The 13,322-nt window shown below is 51.0% G+C and overlaps 1 long non-coding RNA gene across 1 annotated transcript; it reads right to left on the reverse strand.

The window, feature by feature from the left end:
* Window positions 1–8,635: 8,635 nt before the first annotated feature.
* LOC121012524 (uncharacterized) lies at window positions 8,636–13,312 on the reverse strand. The gene is made up of 2 exons (XR_005782159.1): window positions 11,265–13,312; window positions 8,636–8,913 (listed from the first exon to the last, which is right to left on the reverse strand). It is a non-coding gene; the product is annotated as an uncharacterized LOC121012524 (long non-coding RNA).
* Between the last annotated feature and the right edge of the window lie 10 nt (window positions 13,313–13,322).

Raw genomic sequence — 13,322 nt, forward strand, 5'->3', positions numbered from 1 at the left:
CACAGAGCCAGATGCGGGGCTCAAACTCACGAACCGTGAGATCATGACCTGTCCAACCTGAAGTCGGACACTTAACCAACTGAACCGCCCAGGTGCCCCAAAACTTGAATTTTTGTCAATAAATACAGTATAGGGGCACCTGGGTGGCTCAGTCAGTTAAGTGTGTGACTCTTGATTTTGGTTTCTGTCATGATCTCACAGTTCCTGGGATAGAGTCCCACTTCAGGCTGTACTCTGACAGCCTAGAGCCTGCTTGGGATTCTCTCTCTCCCCCTCTCTTTCTCTGCCCCTCCCCCATGCATGGACATGTGCACTCTCTCTCAAATATAAAGACATAAATAAACATTAAAAAATACAGTATAGGACTGTAAATTTATTTTCTTTTCCTTGTGATTTTCTTAATGACATTGTCTTTCCTCTAGCTCACTTTATTGCAAGAATACAGGATAGAATGCATACAACCTACAAAATGTGTGTTAATAGACTGTTTTTATTATTGGTAAGGCTTCCCGTCAACAGTAGGCTCTTAGTAGTTAAGCTTTTAGGGAGCCAAAAGTTAATATGTGGGTTTTGACTGTGCAGGGGGTTGGTGCTCCTAATCCCCCACCTTGTTCGAGGACCAACTGTATTGTGAAATGCAGGATCGAGTAGAAAAGAGCCAAGGAATTCTCTCTCTGAAATATGCCCCTGAGATTAGGAGGAGACAAAAATTGGAAGATCTCATCTGAACAGATTTGGAAAAAATAAATATTCAGTGACCTGACGGAGGGCTTCGCACATTTATCACAAGTGTCAGTGGCTCCGTGGTCCCGGGTCTTGCTGGCTTCAGCCAATGCAGAGATCTGATTTCACAGAAAGTGATGCTCACATCTGTTTCAAACTACGCAGCCGTTCACAACAACCTCTCTGTGGCTCGTTCAGACTTGGAGCAGGAGCCATGCTGCAGCCAGGAGATTTGGGGAACGTTTAGAATGTTCTGAGTACCTCAGTTCTAGGCCTGTAGTCCAGACATGACGTGTGTGGAGCCAGAGAACAGGTTCAGGGGGGTCTCCGAGAGGAAGTGGAGTCAAGGGTGATGAGAGAAAGTTCTCCTAAGGCCTCGGGCCCTGTGCTGGAGCCAGGGGCAGAGGCGGGCTGCCCGGTGAGCCTAACGCGCCGAGGACCAGGCAGCCTGCCCAGAAACGCCAGGGAGATGAGTGCAAGGTCTGCCATGTCTGTTCCTGCCCTTTAAGCAAATACCAGGCTGTTGGAGGCAGAGGAAGAAATAAATACTGACCAAGGCAAGGAGCAGCACAAGGCCGGGTGGCTGAGGCCGCAGAGAGAACATGGCCTAGAGAGGATGCCGTGGAGGGAGCTCTGAGGAATCCCCAGGCCACTGGGCTCCCCTCTTCTCCCCCATAGAGGTCCTTGATGCCTTTCAGCTGATGCTCCAAGACCCTGGGGGACTTCGAATCAGGCCTCCGGGTTGGTGGCCATGCCAGGGACTCAGCAGCTTGTGTTTGGCAAAGGTGTAGCCCAAAGGGGCCACCTGGAATCTATCACGAGTGCCAGGGCTGGGTGTCCTGGGTAAACAGCAGTCCTGCTTCAGCAGGGTCCAAAGGGCCTGCTGGCAATCTCAGTGAGTCGGGAGGAGCTTCTCAAAGTGAAGGTGCAGGACTCTCATCAGAGGCCTCTGGGGTGCTAGGAAAACACGCACATTCCTGGGCTACATCCACTTGACATCCACCCCTTGAGGCACTCAGGGATACTCAGCCCAGGAATGTGCATTTTTAGCACCTTCCTTCGTGATTCTGATGCCCATTTAGCTGTGAGGCCCATTAGACCCATTTGACAGAAAGGTAAGATGAGGCCCAGAGGTGGGGTGCAACTTTCTTTGGCCACACGGGGAGGGAGGGGCAGGCAGGGAGGAGAGCCCCAGCATCCTGGCTTCCACTTCCTCCCTCCACAGCCCCACAGAACGGAGCTACCTTTTTGTCGCCTTGGCTGGGAACGTTTGCCCCTCCCTCCCACCCAAATTGTCCAGATAACCACTCTTGAGTCATTGAAGTCTCAGCCCCTTCCTACAGGAAGGCTTCCCTGACCCCCCAGCCTCCAGTCCAGCCCCTGGGCTTCCCTCTCTCCTGGTGTATGCTCCGCACTGGAGTATGACAAGCCACTGACCTTTGGATGCCCTTGCAGCACGGTGCCTGGCACGTGGACACGGATGCAGAGGCAAGGTCATCAGCGATCTCTCTGGAGGGCCCTACGGGAAAATCTGGGGTGAAGAGGTTTACTCGAGGTGGTGGGTGTGTAACCCAAAGGGAAGGCAGCTCATGTATCGGCCAAGCCCGCCTCCCCTCCTCCCTTCCCCCCACCCGGGGGCTCATCTATCTTGAGGGCCACGCTGATGATCAAACTCTTCAGAATCAAGTCCAGTCCTGTCTCCCTGTCTCTTTTACACCTGCTTCTGCCTTTTGGTACTGCCCAGAACAACCTCTCCTTTTGTTCGCCTGACGGCCCTTAAAGGGTTTGCTCACGGCTCTCACATTGTCCATCAGCTACCCCAACCCTCACATCAGTGTATCCCTGGCCCTGCATCCCTACTTCCTCTGCCTCAAATTCCAGACCCCTCCTGTGCCAGCTGCCTGCCCAACCCTGGCCACCTGCAGTTTGTCACACATGGACCCCTCTCCTGCTTCAACCCTCAATGGCTCCCCATTACCAACCTTCACTCTAAGATCCATCTAAACTTGTCCCCCCCCCCCAATAGAACTGACAGTTAGTCATTATCCCATAAGCCTGTTCTGAATATTTATAATTTGGTAAATATCTCCAAATTCTCTGACCCTCCTAGAGAGTGGACCCACTCGTGGGCACTCTTTTCTTGGGCAACCCCCCAAGAGCAAGAGCAAGTGGAAGCTCTTGGGAGCTTGCCCAGCTGGGTGGCCGAGAGCACAAGCCAGTTCTAGCCTGCAGGGGGACAGGGGTCACACGGAGCAGAGGTGAGCCATCCCGGTTTGGGCCATTTAAAACCCCCAGCTCCGGCCAACCTGGCAGCTGGCCTCGGACAACTGAGGGAACCAGAACCGCCCAGCAGGGCCCAGCCATTCAAAGTCAACAGTGCTATTTTAAGCACTGGGGTAGTTTGTTATGTAGCAATAGCTAACTGATATGCACACTAGAAATGTCCCTACTTCCTGACCTTTGCCCTTGCTCTTTCCTCAGCCTGGAATCCTCTCCCCCCAAATATCCATGTGTCAGTGTATGTCACTGACCCCAGGTCTCTGCTCAGTGAGGTCATACCGGCAGGTCTATATAAAATAACAGCTCCGGGGCGCGCCTGGGTGGCTCAGTCGGTTAAGCATCCGACTTCGGCTCAGGTCATGATCTCACGGTTCGTGGGTTCAAGCCCCAAGTCAGGCTCTGTGCTGACAGCTCGGAGCCTGGAGCCTGCTTCCGATTCTGTGTCTCCCTCTCTCTCTGCTCCTCGCCTGCTCACATGCTGTCTCTCTCTCAAAAATAAATAATAAAGATTTAAAAAATTGAAAATTAAATAAAAAGTAACAGCTCCACTCCCATTCTCCCTCCCTGACAGATACCTCACTTCTTGATGTATTGGCTTATTTGTTTACTGTCTCTCTCTCTCTCTTTTCTTAATGTTTATTTATTTTCGAGAGAGAGAGAGAGAGAGAGAGAGAGAGAGAGTGTGTGAGCAGGCAAGGGGGAGAGAGAAAGGGAGACAGAGAATCCAAAGCAGGCTCCAGGCTCTGAGCTGTCAGCACAGAGCCCGACGCGAGACTTGAACTCACGAACGGTGAGATCATGACCTGAGCCCAAGTTGGACACTCAACTGACTGAGCCACCCAGGCGCCCCTGTTTATTGTCTCTCTTGCCCCAGCTCTCACAGTAGAGTGTAAGCTCTGTGACAGGAAGGATACTATCTTCTCCACTGCTATCCCTGGTGCCCAGCATGTAGTAGGGGCTCACCTGCTTCTGGGACAAACAAATGGGTTCATCTCACAGCCTCGTGATTCCTATTTGGCTGGGCACGGGCCACCACCCGGTGGATTTATTCTGGGCATTCCCGCATCTGCCTGCCTTGCTCTGGATCCTTGCTCCCCTGAATCACGGAGGTCCTTGCATTTGAGTAATCCCTTTGGAGTGTAAAAAAGGACCTCAGCACTTACCTGCTTGGTCCCTCTTTCCCTCCATCATCTTGCCTGGAGCTCCCTCAGACCTTTAGACCTCTCTCCTCCTCCCTGCCTGCTCTGGGGCCCGGCCTGGTCCTGTGCAGACAGAAGCCTGCCCCTCAGTAAGAAGCCACCCGCCACCCCAGCACCTGATTAAATGGACTTCAACGTTGTTCAATGCAAAGTGGACAAAGGAAAAGGAAAAAAACAGGCTAACAGGTCTTGGCGGGGCCTCTCCACTCCGAGCTTGAGAGACTAAGAGGGGAAAGGACGGGGCTCCCCACAGCCTCCAGGCTGCTCCTACCTGTACCTCAACCTCCCTCACTCCCCCATGGGTGCCTCAGGGAAAATGCCGGTCATAAGCGCAAGTCTCTGTGGAGTTTGCTGGTAACATTCGTCTTAGTCTGGGCTCCTTTAAGAGCGGACAGAGAGTGGGGGCTGGGCACCTTGCCTGGGAAGTAACCCTGGGAAGTCCTGGGAGGGGGTGTGAAGGTGAAACCAAGTCTTGAGTAGGGACAGTGTGGAATCCACCTCCAGTTCATCCCACCGAGGGGTGACGACCCACCAGCTCCTGCCTCTCACCAGGTGAGGGTGGCTCCTGGCCGCTGCAGGCAGGCGTGCACTGGGACAGAGAGTCGGGGCCTGAGGTAGGGCCAGGCTGCATGTGCAGGAACAGCTGCAGGTGGCCTTGGTGGCCAGGGCCATGGGGAAAACTGATAACCCAGGGTGTATACCAAAGAATGGCTCCCTAGTGGCTCCTTCAGCAGAGAAGGCCGAGGCTTGGCCTGGGGGACTCCTGCGGGGGACTCTCCGCCTTCCGACTGGGTCATGCATCGTCCAAGCCCCCCTGGCCAAGAGACTTGGCCCACAAAGGCACCTGTGCAAAAGCAGAGCAGGGTCCTGGCTGCCGCAGGAGCTGCCTACCCAGCCATAGCAGGTCTCGACTTGTGGCCTCCGCTTATACTCTGGGAACTCTTCTTCGGTAGAGACGGAACTCCTAGAATTAGCCTCCAAGAAAACGGCTCCAAACTCATGGTATAAACAGCACTGACTCAGAGTCTACATGCACAGCCCGCAGTCAGAAGATGGGCAGGGACCAGTCGTGACAACAGCCACATTTATTAAGCACTTACTTTGTGTCGAGCACTGGGCTTCAAAGGCTTGGCGTGGACTCCCTCCTTTGGTCTCACAGCCCCTCAAACTGGCCTGAATTATCCTCATCACAGATGGAACTGATATCCTTTTTTTTTTTTTTTTTAATATTTATTTATTTATTTTAAGAGTGAGAGCACAAGCAGGGAGGGGCAGAGAGAGAGGGGAAGACAGAGAATCCCAGCAGGATCCGCACTGTCAGCGCAGGGCCCTACACACAGGCTCAAACTCATGAACCATGAGATCATGACCTGGGCCAAAATCAAGAGTCGGTCACTTAACCAACTGAGCCACCCAGGCGCCCCAGGACTGATATTCCAAATGCCCCCTAAGGTACAGGCAGGAGAGCCAAAAACTTCACCAAACAGACCCGCTTCTTGTGCTCAGAGTCAAGATGCCCCACTTCACGAACGTGGAAAGGGGTGAGCCTCAGGAGTTTGCCCACCATCACCACCGCAGGGAAGTGAGGCAGAATCCAACCTGTGCCAGGCCTGGATGGTTCCAAAATGTCACAAAATCCTCTCCCGCAGGAGCCAGGGGCTGGTGGGGGAAACAAGACCCAGAGGAAAGGGAGCAAAAGGGGAGTTAGTTAAACCCCAGCACAAAGCAGTCACACTGGAGAGGCTACGACCCAACCTACCCGGAGCCACACATTGGGCACCCAGATGTCCCAGCCCCTCCTCCCCTGGTGGCGAGCCCTGTGGCTCCCTTTACATATTTTGTGAAGTTTCCAAAAAGTGTCTGAAAAAGTACTCCGAGTGACACTGGTGGATGGAGCGGGTTGTTGCCTTCTACTCTAAAACGTTTGCCACCAGATATTCCCACACACCCCCCCCATCCCCACCCCCACCCCCACCCCCAGAGGACAGTCTGCCAGCTGCAGGAAAGTAGCCCCTTTCATTAAGTCAGGGGAGGGCCTCCCACTGGAAACGGAGACCCCAGGTCCTGGGAAACTGCTGAGGAGGCGATACAATTAGAGGGAAGGACGGTAAGCAAATTACAGATGGGGGAGTGGGCGGGACCAGAGAGCTTCTCATTAGCCTGATTAGCTATGGGGAGAGGCCCGGATGGAGGGAGGACAGGCCCTGGGGGAGGTGGTTATCTGCCTCCTGTGGGACAGAGGTCCCTCCAAAGCCCAGGAGGCCCTAGCCCCAGGCCTCTGCCTTCTGGCCAGACACTGTCCCCTCACTGTAGGGGGAGGACAAAGGGACCCCCAGAGGCACCATCTCTCGCCCTACCTCTGGCATCTGGCAGAGCCTCTGAGCCTCATTTTCCTCATCTGTAAAATGGGACTGGCTCACAGACAATAACCAGGATTCACACATGCAAGTGGCTCTAATCCTGCCTGTACTTCAGAACAACCAGGTAAATTTTGTAAACTGCCAACATTTGGGCTGTACCCCGTAACATTGAAATCAGAATCTATGGAGGTGGGCCCAGGCACCAGCATTGTAAAAAATCTTCCACAGGGGCGTCTGGGTGGCTCAGTTGGCTGAGCATCCGACTTCAGCTCAGGTCATGCGCTCGCAGTTCATGAGTTCAAGCCCTACATCGGGCTCTGTGCTCACAGCTCGGAGCCTGGAGCCTGTTTCAGATTTTGTGTCTCCCTCTTTCTCTGCCCCTTCCCCGCTCATGCTCTGTCTCTCTCTGTCTCTCAAAAATGAATAAACATTAAAAAAGAAATTTTTTTTTTTTTAATCTTCCACGGCGACAGCTTGAGACAAGACCATGCCTGTGAAAGCGGCTACAACTCCTGTGTTCGTGTCACCAACACCAAATTAAACGGCAATTTGAGGATCATCTTCCCAGACCCTCACCCTCTTAATGGAAAGACTACTTGAGGACAGGGCCCTCACCTGTCATGGGCACCTCTGAACCCCCAGGTCCCAGGGCAGTACCTGGCTTGGAGTGTTTGTTGAATGAATACTCTTTTTTAGAGAACATTTTATTTGTTTAGAAAGGGGGGGCATGCATGTGCGGGAGAGGGGCAGAAGGAGAGGGAGAAAGAATCTTAAGCAGCTTCCACGCTCAGCAGAGCCCAATTCGGGCCTTGATCCCACCACCACAAGATGACTTCCTGAGCCAATATCAAGAGTTGGCTGCTTAACTGACTGAGCCCCCCCCCAGGTGCCCCAAATGAATACTCTTAACAAACAGGGAATCTGGGCACGGTGAACAGCATAGCCATACTTAAGGTGCATTTGGAAAGATGGCACCCCGTCATCCACTTAACATTCATTCATCCCACAAATATCTACTTAGTACCCACTGTATGAAAAGGCACTCTTCTCGGCATCTGGGGCACATCAGAAAACCTTAAGGGGGAAGAGCCCAGCCTACCCTCCTTGATCTTACAGTTGAACAGAAATAGATGGAAAATAAGCTCTATGTACACAGCGTCAAGATGAAGAGGCTTGTGAAAAATTTTTATATACGGTAAGGTAAAGTGAATCAGGGATTAAATAAGGCGGTCAGGGAAGGCCTTATTGAAAAGTAAGCTTTGGGGGCGCCTGGGTGGCTCAGTTGGTTAAGCGGCCGACTTCAGCTCAGGTCATGATCTCGCAGTTTGTGAGTTCGAGCCCCGCGTCGGGCCCAGTGCTGACAGCTCAGAGCCTGGAGCCTGTTTCAGAATCTGTGTCTCCCTCTCTCTGACCCTCCCCCGTTCATGCTCTGTCTCTCTGTCTCAAAAATAAATAAATGTTTAAAAAAATTTTTTTTTAAAAAAGAAAAGTAAGCTTTGAGCAAAGATTGGAAGCAGGTGAGGGAATGAGCCAAGGGCATATAGGGGAGAACATTCCAGCACAGGGAGGAGGTGAAGCAAACGGGCTGTGGCAGAAGTTTGCCTGGGGTTCTCTAGAGTGGAATGAGGGAGGGGTCTACGGAGGGGAGGTCAGAGAGGTCAGGGGAATTTCCGATGCTATTGCTGAGAGCAAAACCCACCACGAATTTCATGCTTGAAACAACCACCATCTCATGCTTCAGGACAAGATTTAGTGGAAATGGCTTGTCTCCGTTACACAATGTCTGGGGCTTCAGCCGGGGAGACCTGACTGTCTTGAGGTGACAAGAATGACTGGATCTGGAATCCTCTAGCATGCTCTGTCCAATGCAATAGCCACCAAGCACATGTGGCTACTCAAATTAAAATTTAAATTAAACAGAATTTAAAAGTTGCTTCCTCAGTTGCCCTAGCCACATTCCAGGTGCCAGACCTAGCCAATAAAAATGCAGGATGTCCAGTAAATTTGGATTCAGGTAAACAATGAATAACTGTTCTTAATGTAAGTGTAACCCAAATAGTGCATGAGACATACTCATACCAAAGAAGTATTTACTGTTTAACTCAAATTCAAATTTAACAGTGTGTTCGTGTTCTCTCTAAACCGTAGCTGACATGTGGCTAATGGCCACTATAGTGGAGAGCACGTACATAGAACACTTCCATCAACACAAAGTTTTATTGAGACTCTGCCAATCTAGAGACTTCTTCCAGAGACTTGTCTGATTCTTGGGCTGGGATGATTGAAAGGATGGGCTTAGCTGGGACCCGTGGTCTCTCCCAAATGAGGCTGGGTTTCTCCCCAGACGGCAGCTGAATTGAGAGATAAAGACACACAGAGAGAGAGGCCCCAAGTGAGCAAGGATCATCGCCTCCTCTGGTCTATACTGGAAAGTTACCTCCCCACATCACTTCTGTCCCATTCTATGACTTACAAATGTGTAATTTGAAGCCAGCTCAGAGTCAACGGAGTGGTGTGGGGAGATTCGATTTCTGTGACAGGGAAGTGGCAAGGTCACATTACAAAAGAATGCATGGAATTGGAAATATTGTCTTGGACAGCTTTGGAAGACACCTCCTCGGGGTGGGGGCAATGACTTGGGCTTTTATGTTGCATCAAATGGGGAGTCATGGAACGTAGGAAAGGGTCATAATCGGACTTAGGTTTTAAAATAAAGTGTTAGGGGTGAAGGTAGGAGTGGGAGCTCATCCAGGACCTGGCTAGGCTGGCAGGCTCTGTGGGACTGTCCCAGCCTCCAGCCCCCACACCCCTCTGCCTTCCCTGCAAGGACACTTGGAGACCACCACATGCCATCTCCATCTCCTGTCCCCAACTCTGTCTCATCCAGCCAGCTCCCTGACCCCCACCCTTCCTAGTGGGACAAGCACTTTAACAGCAAAAAAGGGTCAAAAGCACTGCAGACACAAACCAGACCTTAGAAAAACACCCTGTGCAAGCCCTATGGACACAGCGGGCGTTTCCAGTATTTCCCTTGCGACCGCCCAGACTGGGTTTCCTGTCTTCTGGGGCATTTGCTGAGCAGGCCAAGATCAGCTTCACGGAAGGAAGGAAGGAATGGGGCTTTATCCATTGCCTATTAGCTCACGCTCCCTGGCTCCATCTCCTCTGCCCCCGCTGAGGATCCTTTTCCTGTATTCTTCCTCCCCGCCCTGCCCCTTTTTCTGCCCCCAAACACATGCTCAGCCACCTGCCTCCCAGCACGACCGAATTATGGGCTCCTGTGATACAATCAGCAGCTCCAAGGAGCAGAGGCCCTGGGAGCCACAGCTGGAGCCAGCTGGAATCGCCAAGGCTGACTCTGGCTCCAAGTTTCCACACTGAGCAAACTGCTTTGCAGAAACCTCCCTTACTGGCAGGACAGGGCAATGGGGAGTTGCGACTTCCACCAACCATGCCAAGAATTACCATGTGTATCAGGCCGGAATCAGGAATGATTGGTACTAGCCTAACGCCCCCAGCAGCAGTTTCTACTTGCTATTCTGGAATCTTGCCTCATATTAGGTTCATCATCGGGGGTGTGAAAATTTCCTTCTGTGGCTTTGAGGTGTAGAGAGGCCATGGTAAAGAAAGGACAACTTCCATTCCATCTGCAAAAACTCTATAAAGTGACAGGGGAGATCTGCAACATGGCAGCTAAAAAAATAAGGCCAGTAACAAACAGTTCCTGAAACATAAGCAGCCTTCCACCATGCAATCCCTGCAGCAAAGTTCAATGGGAATCCCACACCTTGGACCGCTCAGACCTCTCCCCTCCGACTGAGGCTAAAAATCCCCATGACTGAGGGTGCACCGATGAATTAATTCAAGGGTTGGAAGGCAACCATCAGAAATAAAAATGGCCGTGGGCTGGGATTATGGGTCTCCTTTTCCTACGTGTTTTGAGTATTACAGGTCCCACAGTTTAACAAGCTTTAAAGGACTTTTGTAAAGCATAAAAGTTAAGACCCAGTTAAAATTAAAATCCTCCTAAAATGGCCACATATGTTACTCACAGTCTAAGTAGTGAAGGCTTTGAAGGAAGGCGGGGCCGGAAGCAGGCAGGGGTGGGGGTAGCTGGGGGTGGTGCAGTAGTCAGCTGATGGAAGGGAAAAGACAAGATGCCAAAGAGATGTTCAGGTGAGGGGGGAGGGGACCATGGTGACCATTTCAAAGGGAGAGATACTCTACAGCAGAAACGACCCCAACTCTGGCATCCCTAAATTGTTTTCTGTAAGCTACACTATACATATGGATAGAAAAAAATATCAGAAGCATATTTAACAAGTTTTTATTAGTTTTTATTAATCTCTACACCCAACGTGGGGCTCAAACTCCCTGAGATCAAGAGATGCATGCTTTTCTGAGCCACCCAGGCACTCCTCAGGACTGACTTTTATGGGATGCAATAAAATAGAGGACCTTTACTTTCTAGTTAATACGTTTGTATTGTTTGGATTCTAAGTATGAATTGCTCTTATAGCTATAAATAAGGATTTAAAACAAAAAATGCCTTTAAATGGCAACAAACCAAGCCTCCAGTAAGGAATCTTTACTCTGCCCATCCGGGCAAGGGGAGCCACATGTTGAGGGGATGGGGAGGGAAAGGGTCCCCCCTGCCGTCCTTCCAGGCATGTCTCTTGGCCAGCTCTGAATCCCCCATTACCTCACAGCTGCTTGACACTAGTCCCAGAAGGCGAGTTCCCAGAACAGGAGGAGCAGCTTCAGCCACAGAGTCAGCCTTGGGTCACCAGGGATCAGAGGCCCACATGAATCCTGGAAAGGACGGCTGGCCCGGGAACACACCATCCGGAGAAACTCAAAATCTCTAATCCCATGACTTTTCTCTTCCTGCTACACGATGATCCTTTGAGCAACTCTGCAGGAGCCCCAGGCTTTCCCCCTCCCTTGCATGGGAAGAGGCCCCGAAGAGGGCGTGTGGCTGCCCTAGGAGCCTCTGCCGCCTACAGGCGGAAGGCTGATGGTGCAAGGAACTTCCCAGGGAAAATCCACCCCTCTCAGGGCCGGTTCTGGGCATTATCTCAAATGGACCTCACAACCCCAAAAGATGGGGAAAGCAAATGCAGACAGCTGGAAAAACAGGGTTGGGATAAGTGAACATATGGAGAGGGAAGTGACTGAAACTTTACATACCCAGGGTGGCCTTTCCTTACCAACCTGCATCCCATCTTCTGGTAGGAGGATGCATCACTGAACTGCGGCTGTGTATGCTACAATGCAACATCCCTAGTATCAGTCACCCACTGAAGCTTTACAACAGACATCCCCACAAATCATTCTGAAGTGACCCAAGTTCACCTGCTGGCTTTACAACATTTAGAAATGTTCTAAGCCCCCCTTCACTCTTGAAGTTTCCTCCACAGTTGGTTTCCCACTTGACTTTCCTCCCACATGGAAGCTGCCTTCCCTTTGATTGGGGATCTGCACCCCAATCAGCACAGGCTCTGTAATGTGTGGGACACGCCAGCATCCGGCACTGCCTTGCCTTCATGTTGGGCGAGGATGGGTTGCCTCTCCCACCAGTCCACCTGGTTCTTCAGGAACACCAAGCACGAGATGGCACAAAGGCAGTGATTGCTCTGACAGATGGTAGAGGGAAAGGACTAGAAACACCTCATCTACTCACAACTGCATGATTTTGTGAACACCATCAGACCCAATTGGGACTCCAAGATTATCCTTGAAACCAAGATAATTCAGATGCACACCTGGAACTGTGCCCAGAACTGTACTTGTAATCACTGGTAAAAAATTTTGAGGGGTACCTAAAGAATTGCTACACTCAGCATGTGGGGCCAGGACTCAAAACCCATGTACTGGCTGCTTATTTACCAGACACCGACCCAAAGTGCAACCAGCTCCTCCCCCCACCCAAGCTTTGAAGCATGGTGGGCTCCTTAGCCCAGTGTGACCCAGGGCCTCTAAGTCACCCACCCAAACCACACATTGTGCTACTCTGAACAGTATGGGAGTGACAGGTAAGTGGGAGACAAATATGCTCAGCAACCCAAATCAGAGTCGTACTACTTTATTCATTTTGTGCACCATGCTTCCCAAATGTGATTGAAGAAGGTACCGTCTGGCCCATTTAGTAAACTTAGGTACCTGGCTAATTTTAAAGTGGCAGATGGGGAGGTGACACTTCCGATGCCAATGAAAGAAAAATGCTCCCAATGGTGTTCAAATATCAGTGTTCTGCAACCCTCATACCAGTTACAACTAATTAAAGAACAGAGAATAAACATGGTGGGTAAACCTCTCAGTCTCCAGTCTCTTCCCAATAGTTAACTACAAAGGTTAAGATGTGAAACTTCACAGGGGAACATGGCAGGCACTACCTTAAGTGCTCAGTCATCACCAAATATAGGATAGACACATCTTTTCTGAGCCGGTCAAAAAATGCAAACCTGAATCAAACCATGAGCAGATCTGAGGACCTTCCAAAAAACTGGCCATTAATAGTCTCAAGAGACATGAATATTAGAACAGAGGCCAGGAAGATGTGGACAGAGACCTTGAAGCCCTCACCACCATCAAGAGCGAGCACCAACTGCAGTCCTGGGGCAACTTGGGCCTTGTTTTCCACAAAAACACGCCATGTGGTAACGTGATTTATTATTTTATTATATACACTTTATAAAAAGTCCACACACACACACACACACACACACACACACACACACACACACACACACACACACAC

Source organism: Herpailurus yagouaroundi, unplaced genomic scaffold (genome assembly GCF_014898765.1).
Source record: "Herpailurus yagouaroundi ecotype Mexico unplaced genomic scaffold, PumYag 196, whole genome shotgun sequence".
In the NCBI taxonomy this organism is placed as follows: domain Eukaryota; kingdom Metazoa; phylum Chordata; class Mammalia; order Carnivora; family Felidae; genus Herpailurus; species Herpailurus yagouaroundi.